Raw genomic sequence first — 20,971 nt, forward strand, 5'->3', positions numbered from 1 at the left:
ATAGTGTTATGTTCTTAGTTATTTTAATGATAAATGATGTTTTTAATGATATAGAGCAGGGGTGTCCAAACTTTTTTCATTGAGGGCCACATACATAAAAATATAGGAGGGGCTGGGCCATTTACTAGAAATTAGGTATATAACCTTAACTTTAGTGTATTAAAGTTAGAAAAATCACTTAAAAGTGGTCGAATATGTTATATTGTTGAATATAATTAAAGACCAACTAATTAGAGGAGGGAGACCCTGATTGGACAATCCAGGAGTGCACACCTTGATATGGAGACTCACCTGTGGCTGGGCGTGGCTCTCTTCCCGCCTTTGAATTGTTTGGTACATGTGTGAAGTGTCTCTGCTGTCCTTCTTTTGTTTGATAATTGTGGTGGGAGTAAAGTGGACTAGGTAATTTTGGGGACCGCATACACTTACTCACGTAGAGTCTTTTTGTTAGCAACACTAGGTAAGTAGGTTGGTGCCACCCATGTCATTTTGAGCTTGTTTTGAGTTGAGGTTTAGGGTCTTTCCCTCTTGTTTTTGCTTTTCTAGGATAATAGCTCAGCTAAGTTTTGGATTTGTCTTTTTGGTGTTTTTTTTTTTTTTTTTGGCACAACCTAACTGTCCCTTTCTTCCCCACATTTGTTGTTTGAATTTGGGTTATTTATTTTGTGAGAGCGCTGCCATTAAACCTTTTTCATAACACCTGTACCGAGTTTCCGGAGTTGTTGTGTTATCCCCTCCTGCCCTCGAGGAGACGTAACATGACCAAAACGTCCCAGGGAAGTCTTGCACTCAAAGTCAACTATTCAAGTTTGTAATATCAAATAACTCCATTACAACATGGCTTTAGTCCTGATGCTGAGGAGATTACAATTTAAAGAATTTACATTACAGAAACTGTTAAGACACAGTATGGTCTATAAATGTCTTGGAAATAGTTTTTATTTTAGCGTCTGAACAGAACCATGGTGTAATTAAACAGTGTGAGTGATGACTTTCAGCTTTAGTTTTATGTGTTTTAATGCTCCACTGGTGGAGGAAAAACTGCCTTCATCACAGCTTTCCATAAATGGATCTTTATTGATTTATTCAGAAAAAGCTTTGGTAGCTCATTCTCAGAACAGCAGCCTCAGATTTCTTCTTAGACAGAAGATTTACAGCACAGAGAAAAAACAATGAAGGGGAAAATGGGACGGGTACATTTCAAGTTTGTTATTTAAGTTATTAGGCTTAGCAACACACCTATTAACGTTCGTTTGAAACCGTTATCAACATTAACAGACTGAACTGGACTTAATAACAGGAGTGCATATAATTTTAGTAAATTATTCTGGTGAGTATCAGCTGCGCTGGGTATGTAAATCGGGCCATCCAGCTGCAGTGCTGATCGCCATTCGTGCCAAAAATCCGGACAAATGTCACTTGATCAAGGAGCAAATCTGCATCAGATGAGATCAGCTGACTTTGCGTGTGCGTGCTCTGTGCACAGCGGTGTGTACTCTGTGTGTTAACAAGAAAAGCGCATATAAGAAAGTGGTGCGCAAAAGCAGGGTAGTGACAGAATTGATGCGCATTACTGATATTTGAAGCATGTGTACCTGCACATTAACACACGGGTACTGTGGAATATATTTTTTACTCACCTAAAGTGCTCGTGCTCTCGTCCACTCCCCGCAAAAAAATAGCAGCTGTGCGGTGTCTGTGGCATCGGTGCTCTCATTGCATGCGATGGAGTAAAAATCAAAAGCACAGCTTTATCAGACAGTTGCGGTTTAATGTTGTCTGACAAGTCTTCAATGCGTCGCACAACTGGATTTCTGGACATGCTGACGTTGTTGAAGTCCTGCACTTTTTCAAGGGCGCATTATTTCGGTGACTTTAACGAGGCCGTGTTTTATGAGGTCTCCATCTGAAAAAGGCTTGCCATGTCTTGCGATGAGTTGGGCGACCTCACAGCTGGCTATTGTAGCCTTTTCCTGGACCTTTTGAGCACGAAAAAATTACTGTTGCTGACCCCGCAGGAGAGCTACCCTTTGCTTTACTTTCTGCTCTCGCTCAGCACCAGTGTAGGATGCATAGGCCTGATGTTTGGTTTCATAATGACGTCGGTCATTATACTCTTTCATAACTGCCATAATCTCAGTGCAGATCAAACAGACACACCTCCCCTTGAATTCTTTGAAGAAATATTCACTCTCCCACCATGTCTGAAATTTTCTGCATTCACTTTCTACCTTTCGCTTCTTTGGTTCTGCCATGTTTAGTAACTTGGGGTAAATTTCTTCTGTGATTGTCCTTTGTGGTGGAGCAGCTGCCTTGATCGACAGTAGCTCCCCCTGGTGTTAAAACTAAGAAGTGCAATACACTCAAGCAAAAGTTGAAGTGCGGGCCATATTCGATTCTATTTATAAAATTACTTGCGGGCCAATTAAAAATGGATCGCGGGCCGCAGTTGGCCCGTGGGCCGGAGTTTGGACACCCCTGATATAGAGGGTGGGATAGGGCTTTTGCTTTTTGCTAATGATGGAGCAATATGGAAGAGAGGGAAAATGTAGAGTATATTGTAAAGAAACTGCAGGGAGCAATAGAGATTGACAGACCACGTGACTTTCGCGCATTGCATGCCGGTAACTCGTGGCAAAACAATCCAAGTACCGCATCAAATGCAAGCATTTGCAGCACCGCAAAACGTTCATTCTCCGGTTCCAATACCTTCTTGCTTTTTCTTTGCCCCCCAAAAAAGTTATGTACAAAACGTAGGAGAACAATTCCGGTCCGTACAAAGACAGACTTGATGAAAAGGCAAAGAAAAGATACGAGGAAAAAATCAAAGGAGTGAAAGGGTTATACCCTTACGAGCACACAGAGTGGACAAAATACGTTAGCGTGCTGCCCAACTTTCACCACGATCATATTTATAATTATACGGTTCTTGGAGTGAGTGCATACACTCATGAAGTTCAGTAACTTCAGGTCACTGCAACAAGCCCAGGAACAGTTTACCGACGGATGGGTACAGGACCATAAAATGCACCGTGTAGAACGAAAGACCATCGTACCTATCATAAGTTTACCAGTCTCACAAATCGTCTTCATAAATACACATTCGTTAACCGTTTATTAATAGGACCTTTGAGCTCAACGGTAATTAATTAGTAGTGGAAATAATTTCTGGTTCGCATTACAGAAATGTAGCAGTGACAATAATATTGTATGCTGTAATCGTACTGGGCAATTAGTGATAGCATAGCGCCACAATTTCTGTTCAGCGCCAGACTTGCTTGTAACCTATATCACCAATTATGTTATGAAAAATGACGTATTAACTACTACAAAACACTGACCTTTGTGGAAATGCTTGGAGCAGACTAACCTGTGAGCTGGAGTGTTCTGGGACGTTATATTTGGTCTTTGAATGGCTGCAATCCAGGCGATCTGTCGCCTCTTTTTACTTCAGAAACATGGCTCGAATAATTTCTCTTCAACGACGTAATCCGATAAAAAAAAACGATCTCTTTACCCGTCGGCTTCCCGTGGCTGTCATGCGACCGGCTATTGCAGTTAATAATACAACAGCTTCTTGACAGTTTTTTGTGTTTCTTTTTATCGCTGTGTAACTGATTTCAATTGAAAGCCTGCGTGCGCTAGTACCTCTTGCCACGAGTTCCCAGAATTCTTTGCGGTTTTTCCCTTGAATGACGTCACATTTTCAATCTCTATTGGAAAAGTTGAAGAGTGGTGATATAAGTCGGGTTTAAAATTCTCAGTTGATAAGGACAAGACAATGATTTTTTGGAAAGAGTTGGTGAGGATGTCAAGAATTAGAGTGAGTAAATGTAAGTTTTGTGGTTTGATGAAAGGGTAACATGGGGTGTACACATTCAGAAAGTGTTGGATAAATGTAAAAAAGATTTAAATATAATGAGGTGTTTAGTTGGGAGGGACTGGGGAGCAGATAGGAAGTCTTTGAGGGCCATATACACTGGGTTGGTTAATTTGAAATGGATCAGGTAGACCTCAGTCAAAGAGTGCCATTACCAGCAATACCTCTATGGATAATTCCTGAAGCCACAGTAGATTTCACATTATTGGACAAGAAGAATAAGGATAGGGCATTTATTTCAAACTCATACAGTACAGGCTTACATTGATATGTTCAAATATATACAGATGCATCAAAGAATGCAGCCAGTCAAACTGGTGTAGCAGTTGTGATCCCGGAGTTTGTGGTTGAAATGGGGAAAAAGATCAATGATGGACTTTCCGTATACACTGCAGAAATGCACACAATACTATTAGCTGTTCAGTGGGTAGAAGACATGAGGACATTAAAAGCAGTCATTTGTTCAGACTCAACATCGTCATTGGTCAGTTTACAGTGTAGTCACTCAGAAGGTAGAGCAGATGTTCTAGCAGAGGTTCAGCAAACACTTTTCAGAATACACATGATGGGACTTACAGTTATGTTTTTATGGATTCCAGTGCACTATGGAGTAAGGGCGAATGGAATGGCAGAGTTGCAAAGGAGGCCACAAACATGGGGTAGTTGACCTGGCTATTAGTTTTGGTCAGGCAGAGGGGTACAACAAAGTGCTTCACAGTAAGGAATAACGGTAAATGATTACACTGAACCCATTGCTACGGGCCATTCGATCCCTGTACAACCGTTGCAAGAGCTTGGTTCGCATTGCCGGCAATAAGTCGGACTCGTTCCCGGTGGGTGATGGGCTCCTCCAGGGCTTCCCTTTGTCACCGATTCTGTTTATAATTTTTATGGACAGGATTTCTAGGTGCAGCCAAGTGGCGGAGGGCTTTCACTTTGGTGGCCTCTGAATCTCATCTCTGCTTTTTGCGGATGATGTGGTCCTGTTGGCTTCATCGGCTGATGGCCTGCAGCTCGCACTGGAACGGTTCGCAGCTGAGTGTGAAGCAGCGGGAATGAGGATCAGCACCTTCAAATCTGAGTCCATGGTTCTCAGCCGGAAAAGGGCGGAGTGTTCACTCCAGGTCGGGGATGAGCTCCTGCCCCAAGTGGAAGAGTTCAAGTATCTCAGGGTCTTGCTCGCAAGTGATGGGAGAAGGGAGCCGGAGATCGACAGACGGATCCATCGTGGTGAAGAGGGAACTGATTGTAAAAGCGAAGCTCTCAATTTACCGGTCGATCTACGTCCCTACGCTCACCTATGGCCACAAGCTGTGGGTAGTGACCAAAAGAACGAGATCGCGGATACAAGCGGGGGAATGAGCTTCCTCCGAAGGGTGGCTGGCCTCTCCCTTAGAGATAGGGTGAGAAGTTCAGCCATCCGGGAGGGGCTCAGAGTAGAGCCGCTGCTCCTCCGCATCGAAAGGAGACAGCTGAGGTGGTTCGGGCATCTGACAAGGATGCCTCCTGGGTGAGGTGTTCCGGGCATGTCCCACCGCGAGGAGGCCCCGGGTCAGACCCAGGACATGCTGGAGAGATTATATCTCTCGGCTGGCCTGGGAACGCCTTGGTGTTCCCCCGGTTAAGCTGGAGGAGGTGGCTGGGGAGAGGGCGTTCTGGGCTTCTCTGCTTGGGCTGCTGCCCCCGTGACCCGGCCATGGATAAAGTGGAAGAAGATGGATGGATGGATTACACTGAACAGTAAGTCATTAAAACAAGGTAAAATAGAGAAACAAACAAAAACATTAGTAAGTAGAGATAGGGAGAAATCAGCATACGATACAGCAATTAATGAGCGGTGAGAATTCAGAAAAGCCAGGTTGAATAGATAATTTTCAAGCGTGCTTAAAAGGATTAAATGGAGTCAGAGGCATGAATGGTAGCAGGAAGACTATTCCAGAGGTTTGGTGCTACAGAGGCAAGGGCCCAGCACAAACCCCTGTGGTACTCCACAGCAAACAGGGGCAGCGGCGGACGAATAGCAGCCCATCATGACAGAGAAAGTCCTACCCGAGAGGTAGGATTTAAACCAGGGGTCCCCAATCCCAGTCCACGAGGGTCGGTGTCCCTGCAGGTTTTAGATCTCACCCTGGGTCAACACACCTGAATCGCATGATTAGTTCATTACCAGTGTTCTGGAGAAATTCAAGACATGTTGAGAAGGTAATTTATCCATTTCAATTAGCTGTGATGGACCGGGGACACATCTAAAACCTGCAGGGACACCGGCCCTCGTGGACTGGGATTGGGGACCCCTGATTTAAACCAATAAAGGGCAGGATCCTTGATGCCTATAACATGTTCCAATCTCTCTGTATGTACATATTGCAAATCAATTTCCCATCGGGGACAATAAAAGTTACCATACCATTGACAACATATATTTAGGATTTATATTTGTTGCTGTTAAACTTGTTTTGTGTAATTAGTAATTTAATAAGTACATATATGGTTATAGTTGAACTAAAATTATTTTATTGCATTCGTGTTGGCTTGGTTGACTAAAACTGTGAATCACTGTGCCTTAAAGGCTTGGTTTATGGTTAAAATCTCAGCATCAGGAATTTATGCAAATGAGTGCATGCGGTGCTTTTCCCCACTTCATTTATAATATTTTATTTTATTTAAATTTATAAGCCGCTAGTTCAGGGGTTATGAATCTGTAGCTCTTTTGAGTCTCTGGATATATGCAAAAGTTATATTAATTGTCATTGCTGCAAGTGACTCTTTAAATTCTTCACTTGTCAATTTTACTGAATTGCAAACCTTCCAAGTTCAACTTTTTGTCTCATTGGTCCACAGCAAGATTAAAGTGCATAATCAAAGAGGCATTTAGTTATTACTAGCTATAAATAAAGGGGCAGCACAGTGGCACGGTGGTTAGCACTGTTGCCGCACAGCAAGAAGGTCCTGAGTTCAATTCCACCATCAGGCCGGGATCTTTCTGTGTGGAGTTTGCATGTTCTCCCCGTGTTTGCGTGGGTTCCCTCCGGGCACGCCGGCTTCCTCCCACCGTCCAAAGACATGCAGCTTGTGGGGATAGGTTAATTGGAAAATCCAAATTGTCACTAGGTGTGAATGTGCGAATGAATGTGAGTGCGAATGGTTGTCTGTCCCTGTGTGTTGGCCCTGCGACAGACTGGTGACCTGTCCAGGGTGTACCCCGCCTCTCGCCCTATGACAGCTGGGATAAGCTCCAGCGTCCCCCGCGACCCTGAAAAGGATAAGCGGAAGCGAATGGATGGATGGATAAATAAAATGTTTAACAGTGTATTGTATATTGAAAAAAATCTTGTGGGTTGTCCTTGAATATGCCAATAGAGCCCTTTGCATGAGAATTATTTCTAAATGGAGTGTACAAATTGTGGTAAAAGTAAAGAAAGGTGTGTGTAGGTTCTCAGTCATCCAGGTGGATGAACAACTGGACTTCTGTAAGTTAAAGAATTTCTAACCTTCTTAGACTGAAGGAACTGAAAACAGCAACATCACATAAACGGACAAAGTGTAAATGTCCTCCACCAGTGGAGCATTAAAACACATAAAACTAAAGCTGAAAGTCATCACTCACACTGTTTAATTACACCATGGTTCTGTTCAGACGCTAAAATAAAAACTATTTCCAAGACATTTATAGACCATACTGTGTCTTAACAGTTTCTGTAATGTAAATTCTTTAAATTGTAATCTCCTCAGCATCAGGACTAAAGCCATGTTGTAATGGAGTTATTTGATATTACAAACTTGAATAGTTGACTTTGAGTGCAAGACTTCCCTGGGACGTTTTGGTCATGTTACGTCTCCTCGAGGGCAGGAGGGGATAACACAACAACTCCGGAAACTCGGTACAGGTGTTATGAAAAAGGTTTAATGGCAACGCTCTCACAAAATAAATAACCCAAATTCAAACAACAAATGTGGGGAAGAAAGGGACAGTTAGGTTGTGCCAAAAAAAAAAAAAAAAAACACCAAAAAGACAAATCCAAAACTTAGCTGAGCTATTATCCTAGAAAAGCAAAAACAAGAGGGAAAGACCCTAAACCTCAACTCAAAACAAGCTCAAAATGACATGGGTGGCACCAACCTACTTACCTAGTGTTGCTAACAAAAAGACTCTACGTGAGTAAGTGTATGCGGTCCCCAAAATTACCTAGTCCACTTTACTCCCACCACAATTATCAAACAAAAGAAGGACAGCAGAGACACTTCACACATGTACCAAATAATTCAAAGGCCACGCCCAGCCACAGGTGAGTCTCCATATCAAGGTGTGCACTCCTGGATTGTCCAATCAGGGTCTCCCTCCTCTAATTAGTTGGACGGCCCCAGATTGACATCAGCCTGCAGTCTGTGACCTAAGGGAACGGCAAACAAAAGGAGAGGGAAAGAAAACATGCAGCCTGCAGACACGTAACAGGTCAAAACTAAACAGGTTCTATATGTAGCCCTGTCTGCAATTATTCGGGCTTGCACTATAAAGAAAAAGTCTGCTGTTATAAAAAAAATGGTTAAAATATAAATAGTTGATAAAAGGTTTAAAAATTATATGCTTTGGTACAAATGTAATTTCATTTACAGTTAAGAGTCCAATAAATAAAAGGGTTTCATGATTTAGAGTTCATTTTCTGTGCAGAATCAATATGTCGTGGTGTAACCTAATTTTATTTACCCATCTAATGTCAGTTACCTCAATGTTGTATTGTCATTGGTTGTTTGTGCTGACGAGCCAGTCAATGTCACTGTTCTCTGTTATGGGGGCGGGACGAGTGGTAAGGTTTGTGTGAATCTGTGGGAGCGGACACAGAAGTTAAGTCCGAAGAGAGAGATGTTGTAAGGCAAACGTGGTGTAGATTTTGCATCTAAGTGTATCATTGAGGTCGACTACCCGTAGTCCTGATATTACTTATTTGTGATCTGCAAGAGATAAATGAGACTGTGTGCCTTGACATTTGTACTGTAACTATTTGTTATAGTGGTAAAATGGCGTGATATGTGATGCTAACTAGCGGCTTGCTAATTAGCGCAGCTTACCGCGTTATGTGCTGTGATGCCATGCTGTATGTTTAGCTCTGTGATTTTTAGTCAAAGCATGCTAATGCTAAATCGTTATGTGATAGCATTTGGTATTGTAGCTCAAGTGTTTTAATATGTTTAGAAGCCGAGGGACGCTCTGAAAGGAGAGGGAGAGAGAGGTTTCTGCCCGGATGGACCCTGCTGTTTTCTCACCCCTGACTGTCTTCACTACTGGTGAACTAACTGCCCGTTTCTGATTGCCCCACTAACAAACTCATTGGACTCGTGAGTACTAACTGGAACTAAAGTGCACGTATTTTGTTTATGGCTCAGTTTGAGTGAAGCGGCCATCAGTTTTAGGCCTCACTGCACCCGAACTTCGAATCAGGCCTGCAACAAGCACTGTGCTACCGGTGTAGTGTGGACAGTGTGTGTGTGGGCCCACTTTTACAAATTTGGTTTAAATTGAGTAAGTGTGTAGTTGTAAGCAAAGTTATTATCAGAGGTTGAAATTCATCCCTGTTAAAGGTGTGAGCTGTTGTAACTGAAATAACAGTTGGCACCTAAGAACGAGGTATTTTGTGTTGATAATCTTTTAGTGAAAACCCATGTAGTCACTTTTACAGTATTTTTGTTTGTTTATTTGAATTCAATTCATTTTATAAAAGTAACTGTTTATTTTATTGATTTCTTTGCTGTCTAAATAAATACCCGGTGAGAGATTTAATTTGTATAAAATACAGTTGTGGTGGTCCTTATTAATTCAATTAGAGGGTATCAGGTATCATTATTAGTAGCACTACGAACCCAGGCCCAGTCTCATTGTACTATATACTCTAGCTTTACCATAGCTACGTGGGACCTGGGTTACATATAGTACAGAGAGCTTAAGTAAGGACTGTACTTCGTTGTTTTGTTTCTTTTAGGCTGGATGTGTTATGGGTCCCAAGGATGAAGACACAGTTATATTCAATAACCAGTCTCATTAAATACATCACGATTGTCTAATTTACTGGCCAAAATTACTATTCACCGCGGTCATACTGTAAATAAATAAATAAAAAGTAAAAAAAATAAAAGTATGTTTTATAAAATATCTCTCACAAATCCTTCAGCATGTAACAATCACTGCTAAGCAGGCATAGACATTTAACCCAGGGGTGAACAACTCCAGGCCTCAAGGGCCGGTGTCCTGCAGATTTTAGATGTGTCCTTGATCCAACAGCTATTCGAATGGCTAAAAGACCTCCTCAACATGTCTTAAAGTTCTCCAGAGGCCTGGTAATGAACTAATCATTTGATTCAGCTGTTTTGACTCAGGGTGATATCTAAAACCTGCAGGACACCGGCCTTCGAGGTCTGGAGTTGCCTACCCCTGCCATACAAGATGTTAAGAAAACTGAGGAAAAATCCTGTGAGTTCATTTTCTCATTTCATTTCACCGTGTTCTCTGATTCACTGTGAGTTATTTAATAGGGGTACTATCCTGGGTGGTTTGTTTTTTGTTGTTGTTGTTTTTTTGTTTTCTAGCTGCTCCCGCACTACCACAGCTGATTATCAGCAGTCTAAAATGGGAGTTTTCTGTGTGGTCTCCTGTAGATTTCACTGTGAGGAACCAAAGACAGACTTGCTGTGTCTGAAAGACCTCTGTCAACTAAAGGATCTGCAGCTTCTTGTATAGCGCTCTAACATTTTCAGTGACCACAATAGCTACATCTGGCCGAACCTGTCTTTGCAGGGACTTTTTTGAGAATGTGGCTGGATGCAGGAAGGGGTGAATTGTTGGCAATCTAAAGGTAAGCAGGCAAAAATGCTTTGGGATGCAGACATGTCAAAGTCAATGGTACTGGAAAAAAATGTGCAGCAGTTACAGCAGTGGGGTTATTGAACAGTCAGATTACGAGTTTAGACTAGGATAGGGTGACCATATTTTGATTTCCAAAAAAGAGGACATTTGGCCGAGTCATGAAGAATTTTAATAATACTGTTTAAATTTAAAACATGCCTTCTTTGTGCGGTTAATGAATGGTGAAATAAAAAATGTCATATAGGCTTTTACAAGTCAACAAGTGCAAAACAGATAACTTAAAAACCTCTGGAATTAAATAATGTTACAGAAATAATCAGTATAAGAAAAATTATAATGAGGTACCAGTGAGGTATTTTGCAATGGTTTCTGCTGTCTCATTTGGCGTTTCTAACCTCAATTAATTTTGTTTGCATTCATTTTGTTTCCAGTCAAAGTATGAGTCATACTAACAGGGAATATTTTCCCTGTTAGTATGTAGTATGTAGCTATTGTGATGCTTCATAGCATGAAACGTTAGTGCACCTTCTGCTGCAGAACAACAGCATCCTCGTTTTCCCAGGTGTAACAAAGAACTCAGTCAACTTACTAGATGAATTTTCGCCTCGCACAGCCTTTTTATGTTTTTCTGTGTCCATGTAAGCAACAAGATTTCCGGCACCTTTGTTAGACACACAAACGTTATGTGCCAGCTGTGCACACAGTGCACTACACCTCCCATTTGTTCCGACCGGGATGGTACGAGGGAAATTTCTTTTGCAGTTTGTTTGAAAAGATACACTTGCGCTTTGGCATCTTTTCAGTGCGCCGCTCCACGCTCGGTCCGGTCTGTGAGCGTGGAACAACCACTTACAACATCCCAGAAGGGGATGACATTGCACATATGGGTCCTCTGTAGGCCTGTAGGAAAACCTGGACGTTTTCATCCATCTCGAAAATCCCCCCGGACACAACGTGAAAAATGGACATGTCCGGGGAAAAGTGGACGGTTGGTCACCCTAGACTAGGGCTTTATTTCAGTGCCTGAGATGACTACTTTAGTGTACTAAAATGTAACACGAGGAAATGGCAGAAAATCCTCTTTTGAGGTCAAGTTTCCTTTTAGAGAAGTGTACTGGTATATTGTGTGGCTCTCTGTAATGGTTTATATTGACATCAGCAAATAAGACATTTTAGGCGCTCTTAACCTGTTATCACATTAATGTTGCTCTGACGGAATATTTAGAAATCACACGAAAAGGTCAGTTATTTTTTGCTCTTCTCTGAAATGACTAGAGAAATGGAAAAACAAAAACGAGCCAACAAGAAACAACATCAGCATTGAAGTTGGTTAGCGACCAAATTGTTGAACTGGATCAGGGTAAGATGACAGTTGAGGACAGAAGCTGCTTTGTCAGTGCAAAGAAACGACACACGGTTAAAACGATGTGGTGCACACGATGTTATACACTGAAGGAAGACAAGGTTCATCCAGGTGCACATTGAGGTTTATTGCGCTGAAACACAGCAAAACAGCAGTTCTGTGTTACTGACAGCTTCCATTACAATAACTGGCCTGCAGGTATTTTTGTAAGGGATTATTCTGCCAGTCACCCATTTAGCTCAGCCGCCACTGCCACCTACTGGCAAAACTAAATATCACCTCAACACCACAGCAGGTGGGAGCAAATGAGCTTTTCGCTCTGTGCTATGATACAAAATATTGTCACAACAAAAGCAAAAAAAGGTGATTTCGGGGGGGCAAAAACACATTTAAAGAACTTCAACAAGAATTCTGAGACTTGTTTTTGATGCTTAAAATACTCAGGGTGCCACAAATATTGTGGTGTGCATGGTTTATTATCATGTACATGGATTTTAACCCTTTTTTTTTTTTTTTTCTTATTTTCTTCTAATGCAGGGGTGAGCAACTCCAGGCCTCAAGTGCCGGTGTCCTGCAGGTTTCAGATGTATGTTGATCCAACACAGTTGATTTAAATGGCTAAATCACCACCTCAACATGTCTTGATGTCCTCCAGATGCCTGGTAATGAACTAATCATTTGATTCAGGTGTGTTGACCCAGGGTGATATCTAAAACCTGCAGGGCACTGGCACCTGAGGCCTGGAGTTGCCTACCCCTGTTCTAATGTCATACAAGCAAAACAGTCTTCTATACCAATGATAAACCCTTCAATGTATATTAAGCTTTTTAAGCTTAGTGTTTGCTTTTTCTATTTTGTGTGCGCATGCGTGCGCGCGCTGAGGTGGTTTGTAAGGACATTTTGCAAGAAGACATTTGGAATTGTGAGGACATCGGCCGATGTCCTCAAATTCATGGAAAGAAAAATCGATTGGAGGGTGCTTGTATAAGTGTCAAAAGCCTAAATTCTAAGTTTCAGTGAAAACAAAAAAAAGTCCTTACTTTTCACAATTACTCAACTTTTGTGTATAATCTGTGTATCAACACAGCGCCCCTGGAGATCGATTTGGGTACTGCACCTGCTCATGAATATTCACACAATGTGTATTTTTTTTTTTTTAAGGCTTCTGATTGGCTAACAGCCGGAAGGTCCCTTTAATTAAGGTTTTTTTTTTTTTTTTTTTTAAAGATTGTGTGTTACAAAGCAAAGTTCTGTGTTCTGACTGGCTGACAGTTGGAAGGTACCCATTGTTATAGTTTTTGTTAAAAATTGTGTTTCACAACAGGGCTATAGATAAATCCTTACAACTCCTCTGTTAAAATTAAAACACCACTTTCAGTGATACTAAGATGACTAAACTACTTGATCAAGCACTTAATAGATACTGTAGTTATGGTTTATTTGCTCTTGACTGTTTGATGGTTAATTTTTAAACATTTATTTTTTCATATTTTGCTCTTAGAATCCTTTATATTATAAACGTTGTCGTGATTGTGTGTTTTTGTGTACTGTTTGATTATCTCCAATCTCTGGAGAGCATTCCTTTGTTAAAGAGGCAGTCTAAATTATTATAACTCATGGAACAATGCACCTGTGATTAATCTATTCATCAGTGAGGACTTCTTAAGAGTTGGCTTCCTCCTCTCTGGTACCAGAATGTCTTCTTAGGCTGCAATATTTCACAACCGCATGTTTAGTTTCTAAACTGTTAAGACTAATAAGTATCTAGTATTACTTAGATGCTCTTTGCTTCAGCGTGTAGCTTGCAGCCTCTCTCTTCATGTGCTAGAAACATATTTGCCCCTCTATCCAGTGCTCCCGTGTCACCTTTCCCAATGCCTCCCATGCTATCCCATATGGAAAAGAAATAGGAAAAACTTGCATCAGATGTGGCCTACTTCATATAGTGAATCATATAAGGCTTATATGATTTACCCATGAAAGTTTTAGTAAGTATCCAAAACATACAAGTTTCATTTATATAGTTTTTCAAGGGATCTTATATCTGTTTTCACTCTTGTATGCTTTTCATACAAGTTTCACACAAGACAGATACAAGCTGTATAAGATTTATATATATCTTTTCCATATGGGATGGCTTTTTGACACTGTTTTACTCACAGGAGATTACAGTCATGTGAAAGAGAAAATAGAAAGTGAGCCATTGGAGCCACTATCCATGGTGTAAGTACAAAGATCCATCTGTCATGGCCCTGGGTCTTTTGACCTAATGTTTTGGGTTTTGTGCGTTTTTGGCATTCTGTATTATGCTACGTCCACCTGTTATTCCCAAGGTTTATTCTATGGTCCCTGGGTTCTGTTTAGTTTTGTTTATTGAATTCTGTATAGCCGTGAGACCAGTTTTCCTGTGCTTCACTCGTGTACGTTAGTTTGAAGAGGAAAAAGAACTCCACGGGACTCCGATGTTAAAAGATGTAACAAAAAATTTATTCCACAGTTTGCTGATCTTACAGGAGTGGTCAGGTTTAACTTATCCTCAACAAAAAAAACCTACTATGGTAGGAAAACCGCGTGGCTCTGTTCTCCCCGGCTGCCGCGGGGAAGAAAAAAAAAAGAAAAACAAACAAAACACCTGGATCACCTGTATGGAGATAAAAAAACCAGAAAAGAAAACAAACAACAAAGAGCAACATAATGAAAAAACACTATCACAATAAACTAGCTAACAATAGATAACAGTAGATACTTTTCAATTTCACCTGTTGAGAATAAAAAAAGAAAACAAGCAGAAGAAAACGAGAGCAATAGAATAAACAACATCACGATGATATATGGGAATATAACTGTAAATACTAAATATTAAAAATTATTGTGCAGCACGTAAGATCGACAGCGCACAGTGTGCTTTGAGGTAGGAGCCAAAAAGGGTGTAGTTTGTGTGTGTGAGCACCCGTGTATACACCTGTGAGCATGAACGCGCTTGTATTTAAAAGGTTCTTTCATGTAATGATCTGCTAGAGGGTGTGGGGAGCCACAGCCCCGTCCACCAGGGCATGAAGCAGGTATGGAGGAGATCAAAACTCCAGACATTCAGAGGCCCTCAGAACACAAGAGACCAAGGAAGACCAACAGAGGGGCAGCCGCGCCACTATCCCAGAAAGAGCTGACGAGAGTCCCAGATGAGGGGTCAATCAGCAGCCGCGGAGAAGAAGCCAGGGGGGGGTTCTTCAGTGACGTGCCCGTGAGCATCGCCGGCAGCCAGCTGTGCCAGATTGACCGAGCCCGAGGCCGAGGGCACCCGACCCCCGAAGTGGTCCGAGTGAACCCCAGGCTCCAATAAGCAGCCACCAAGGAGTGAGCCAGTGTGTACCTGGACGCCCATCCCCGGACACAAAGAACCACCAACGCACCGATGTCTGAGGGCGTCTGCCACTGGTAGGGGAAGTGGTGGGGGAGATGGGCCTCCATACCTTGGAGAACCTGGGATGTTCCAAGAGAGGTGGCATCTGATACCCGACCTGACATATGGACACAGACATCCAGGCACACACAGATACAAACATCCATTCCCACCCTGTACCCCTGCTACAGCCACCTTGGGGTGGCTGTAGCTCAGGTGGCAGAGCGGATCAGCCACTAACCAGAAGGTCGGTGGTTCAATCCTAGGCTGCTCCAGTCTGCATGCCAAATATCCTTGGGCAAGATACTAACCCCATGTTGCTCTCCGATGCATCCATCGGAGTGTGACTGTGTATGAATGTTAGATACTTAGCACTTAAGCTTAGAAGTGCTTGTGTGAATGGGTGTGATTGGGTGAATGAATTAGCTGTATAAAGCGCTTTGAGTGCTCGGACAGAGCAGAAAAGCGCTATATAAGAACCAGTCCATTTACCATTTACCCTCATGCTCTCATATGTAATTACTCAACACTCACCCAACGTGGAGACAGACATAGAGAGACACTACACACAATCACACTCCCCAAGCGTACTCTAAGCCCTGGGTCTAGGTACTCTTACCCCTGGAGGGGGAAACTGCACCCAGACCCAGGTGGTGTTACCCTTTTCCCTGGGGTGGGGAGAAACAGACCTCCCCGACTCCGCAGCAGCAGGGAGGCCCCACATTCCAGACCCCAGTCGGACGGCCAACTTCTCCTCCTAGCCCCCCCGCTCTGCTCCTCTTGTTAAATCATCAATTAACAGTTTTTGTAAAGCTGAGTTCAGTTTCACTAGCCACACTCAGACCTGATTATTACAGACCTGCTGAATGAAGAAATTCCTAAAACAGAACCTGTCTGACAAAGTGAAGTAGGCTAAAAAATTTCAAAAAGCCAATGCATCACTTTGCAATCTAAAGAAACAATATGAGAAACAAAGTCATTGACATCTATCCATTTGGGAAGGGTTACAAAGACATTTCCAAAGTCATGTCGAGTAATGGAGGGGGCGTTTCCGCGATGCGCGTAACGAGACTTGCTTCATTTATGGCTAAGCTGAAAATGATGACGTCCGAAGCCTCACTGCCCGGCTGTACCATGTGACTGGTTCAGGAAGTGGTTCGAACTTTGCTGCGAGCTATGACAGCGATATAAACCCCTCAGACTTCATTCAAAATGTGGGTGTTTGATGGAGAGTTGTGGTTAGTGAGAGTTTGGAGAGAGTTTAGAGGTTTAGGAGAGTGAGGAGAGAAAGTCAGGAGAGAATGGAGCCAGCTTAGAAGAGGAGGATGTTCTCCTCTGTGTGGGAACATTTTGATCTTATATCTCCCAACAAGGTATGTAAATTTCTACAGAAGATGTATTTTCATAATACTGATGGTGCAATACAATTAGGGCTGGGCGATATAATTTGAAGCATGTGCGATAACGATATATATCACGATATATTCTTTTCTTCTGTATAACGTATTTTCCACACTATAAGGCACACTTAAAATCCTTTAATTTTCTCAAAAATTGAGAGTGTGCCTTATTTATGAATTCTGGTTGTGCTTACTGACCTCGAACCAATATTGGTGTGCAGAAATCTGTTAAAAATGTTTTAGTACAACTTTGGTAAGCCGCACTGCTTGATGGATTGTCAGAGCATTACGGCTGCCATAGTGAGGAGCTTCGCAGGGTCCAAAACTGCGTCCACTTCAGGTCCCAAAGTCAAACGAACACTAAGAGTAAAAAACGGTCTAAATTCTTTCATCTTTAATTAAATCATCAGCGTTGCTGCTTTATTGGGTGCAACAATTAAGTTTAACATCCATGCATCCATGAAAACAGAATTTATTAAATTTAACGGAGTTGGAAGTTAGCTCGCTAGTTTACACCTAAACATGAAATACCATGTTCTGACTGAGAGATTTTTGAAACTAATTAAAACATACAGCTCTGCACCACTTCCAACATAAATGAAGACAGAAAATTAAACAGCAGTGGCGTTTGCAGGGTTACTGAAGTTGGACTACCTGGTATATAATGTTGTGCTACGCGATTGCTAGCGACACAGCTATGTTAGTATAACATTAGCACAGTGAAGCTGGAGGATGAACGCCAACTTTTTTTCCACTCGATAAAAGTTAACGTGAGGGATTCTGGTGGTCAGGGACAAATGCAATCGCATAGCAGGATGCTATACACGGGCCAAACTTCAGTCAGGAGAACAACTGAGATTATTCATCCACAATACGAGGTTAGTTATTAATATACTGCAACAACATGGGAATAGAGCAGCTGCGAGAGAATTCAACATTAATGAATCAATATTACGGAAGTGGAGGAAGCGCAGTTTTTGGCTTTCCCCATATTTCAAAAGTGCTTCATCTATTTGCTATGACTGTCGCCTGGCATAATTTGCAGATGATAATTGTTGTAGCCACTGCGATGCTTTCGACCAAAACAGGCGCAGCTTGAAGAAATCATCAACATGCGCTATCGCGATAGAGCAATTTTACACAACTGTAATAAGTTGCGTGTGTGATATTTATATTTGTGCTTTGTTTTTGTCTTTCCTCAGGAGAACAATCTCAAATAGATGACGACCTGGTTAGCATGGTGATTGAGGACTCCAAACCATTTAGCATTGTGGAGGACAAAGGATTCAAAAGATTTGTTAAATCATTAAATCCTAGCTATGTTCTCCCCACTAAAAAGGTCATAAAAGCAGTGAAAATTTAGTTTTTACAGAATAAAATGTGAACAGGCAGGACTGTGTAGCTACCCTACACACTGCTTCACAGCCACGTCGTACTTTTAAACAAAATGTTTTTTCTTTCCTTTAGGCCCTGAAAGTCATGGTGGAGGCCAGGTACCAGGAGATGAATGAGAAAGCTAAGGCTAGCATTGACAAGGCAGCAGCTGTGAGTCTGACATCAGATATGTGGACCTCCATCAACACAGAGGCCTATCTTGCAGTCACCTGCCATTTTGTTGATGAGTCCAACACATTAAACACCGTTTTTTTAGGAGTGCAATATTTTCCTAATGCACACACTGCAGAAAATATTGCACAAGTGAAAGGCTCACTCATGACAGAATGGACAATTACTGACAAAGTCACATGCCTAGGAACAGATGGGGCTGCCAATATGGGGGCTTGTGCAAGGGAGCTAAGACTTAAACATGCCATATGCATAGCTCATACCCTGAACTTAAGTCAAGGGCCTTCTTCACCACTGAGCTCTCTGACATCCGAGCCAAGTCCAGGAAGATTGTGGGATATTTCAGGAGCAGTACCACTGCAAAGGTAAGTTCTTAAGCGGCTTAATTACAGTTTCTTTAATGCTACTTAAGTGTATAGTTCTGCTCCCTTGACAATCTAATGTATGCTTTTTTTAATTGTATTTTGTAAGGAGAGGCTTTCAGTGGTGCAGGAACAACTAAGGAAGCCTCAACTCAAACTAATACAGGAGGTGGAAACCCGCTGGAACAGCACTTATAATATGCTGCAAAGACTGTTCGAGCAAAGGGAGCCAGTGGGTGCTGCTTTGGCAAGTCTCACAACAGACATCCCACCTATTTCATCTGAGGAATTTGGTATAATTTCAGAGTGAATAGAATAGAATAGAATAGAAGAGAATAGAATAATCCTTTAATTGTCCCACAAGGGAAGATTTGGGTGTAATAGCAGCAAGAAAACACATATACAAACAAACAGTACACAAGACACAGAACAGAAACACACACAATTTTTACATATTTACATGAAGGACAATGGTTACCAAAAACTGAGTACCATACTGTTGTTAAATTAAATAAAATTAAATACAGATAAGAGGCAACCCTGGTTATAGTGTGAATCGGTTGATAAAATAGTGCAAGATACAGCGCTGATGTAAACATCTATGTTTGTTGGGAGCAGTTCTGATTGTACAGTCTGACAGCTGCAGGGAGGAAGGACCTGCGGAAACGCGTGTCTGGTTGTCCTAGCACCATTTAACGATGCAACCACTGAGCTCTCTCAGGAAAAAAAGAGAGTGTCTGGGTCAAAGGTCATACCTTTGCTCACTATGCTTGTTCATTGCCTCAATGAACAAATGGAGAAATCACCATCCATTGGGTCTTCTCTGGCTCAGAAGCTGAGGATGCTATTGAGAGAGAAGCTGGATAAAATACAAACCATGAGCATTATGTTCCTTACAACACTGCTGACCCAAGGTTCAGAAAACTCAGCCCTGCAACAGCTAGCGAAGCAGAAAAAAGACTGAAAGCAGAATGTGCTTCCGTAATGAGGGCCTCCACCACCTCCTCTTCCTCCGCACTACCACCACAGCCATCAATGTCACAAACTGTTGAGGCTGTTTCCCACGGTACGATTGTTATTGCATTTGAGTTGCATTTATATAAACTGATTGTACAATAATAGATACAGAGGAAAACCCAACAATCTACTGTACAATATAAAGCGCCTTGAGGCTACTGTTGTTGTGATTTGGCGCTATATAAATAACAATGAATTGAAAATTGAATTGTTAGTATCACATAAAACTCTCCTTATTGTTTAGGTAACAACCTGTGCCGTCGCCTGGATGAAAGTGTCAGGCAGACACAGACACAAAATGTGACAGCAGACGTGAATATTGAGGTCCATGATGGAGCCAAATATTGGAAGGCTGGAGGACCCCTTAAATACTGGGAGAGACAAAAATATGTCTATCCTCACTTATATAAGTTAGCAATGACATACCTGTGTACCCCTGCCTCATCTGTGCCCTGTGAGCGAGTGTTTTCAAAAGCAGGGGAAATATTGTCCAAAAAAGGAAATCGCCTACAACCTGCCACATTGGAGAAACTGTTGTTTTTAAATAAAAACCAATGATGTGTCCCCTAAACACTAATCACTGTCCATACCTCAACGTTACAAAAGCACAACCACTGTCCACACCCCAACCACACCTCACCTCACTTAAATGATCATTTCCATTTTAAGCATTTCCAAATAATCATTTTCCATACTGCCAGTATAAATATACACAGTATACTGCCATCACTACAATATAGATGTTTTACACACTCCTTTTGTTGTTGACATTTACAGGCTGTGTGCAAAATGCCACACTCTTCAAATTCATGCCAACTAATATTTTTACGTCCAGTAGATGTCCTACTAGAGCAAATGAAGCTTCAAGACGCTTTGCGCTGGGGTGAACCAGTTGGATGAAAAGCTTCAGTGCTTCACGAAGCTTCATCTGCCCATCACTACTGAACAGCAAACATAAACACAAACATGAAGGAAGGTGAACAGATGAACACACGGTTGAAACACAGACAGACCAGCAACCTGCACACGAGAGGACACGACTTAAATACACACAGAAGAACACCGGGAGATTATACACAGGTGGGGAACACAGCTGGAAGTAATTGACGAGACGAGACAAGAGAAGC

The 20,971-nt window shown here is 41.9% G+C and overlaps 1 long non-coding RNA gene across 1 annotated transcript; it reads left to right on the top strand.

Moving 5' to 3' along the window:
• The first annotated feature begins 8,705 nt into the window (after window positions 1-8,705).
• On the top strand, window positions 8,706-20,896 carry LOC118453413 (uncharacterized). The gene is made up of 6 exons (XR_015719746.1): window positions 8,706-8,746; window positions 9,072-9,214; window positions 18,102-18,238; window positions 18,367-18,830; window positions 18,937-19,893; window positions 20,089-20,896. It is a non-coding gene; the product is annotated as an uncharacterized LOC118453413 (long non-coding RNA).
• The last annotated feature ends 75 nt before the right edge of the window (window positions 20,897-20,971 follow it).

This window comes from Neolamprologus brichardi, chromosome 11 (assembly GCF_056152115.1).
Source record: "Neolamprologus brichardi isolate AB-2024 chromosome 11, ASM5615211v1, whole genome shotgun sequence".
In the NCBI taxonomy this organism is placed as follows: Eukaryota; Metazoa; Chordata; class Actinopteri; order Cichliformes; family Cichlidae; genus Neolamprologus; species Neolamprologus brichardi.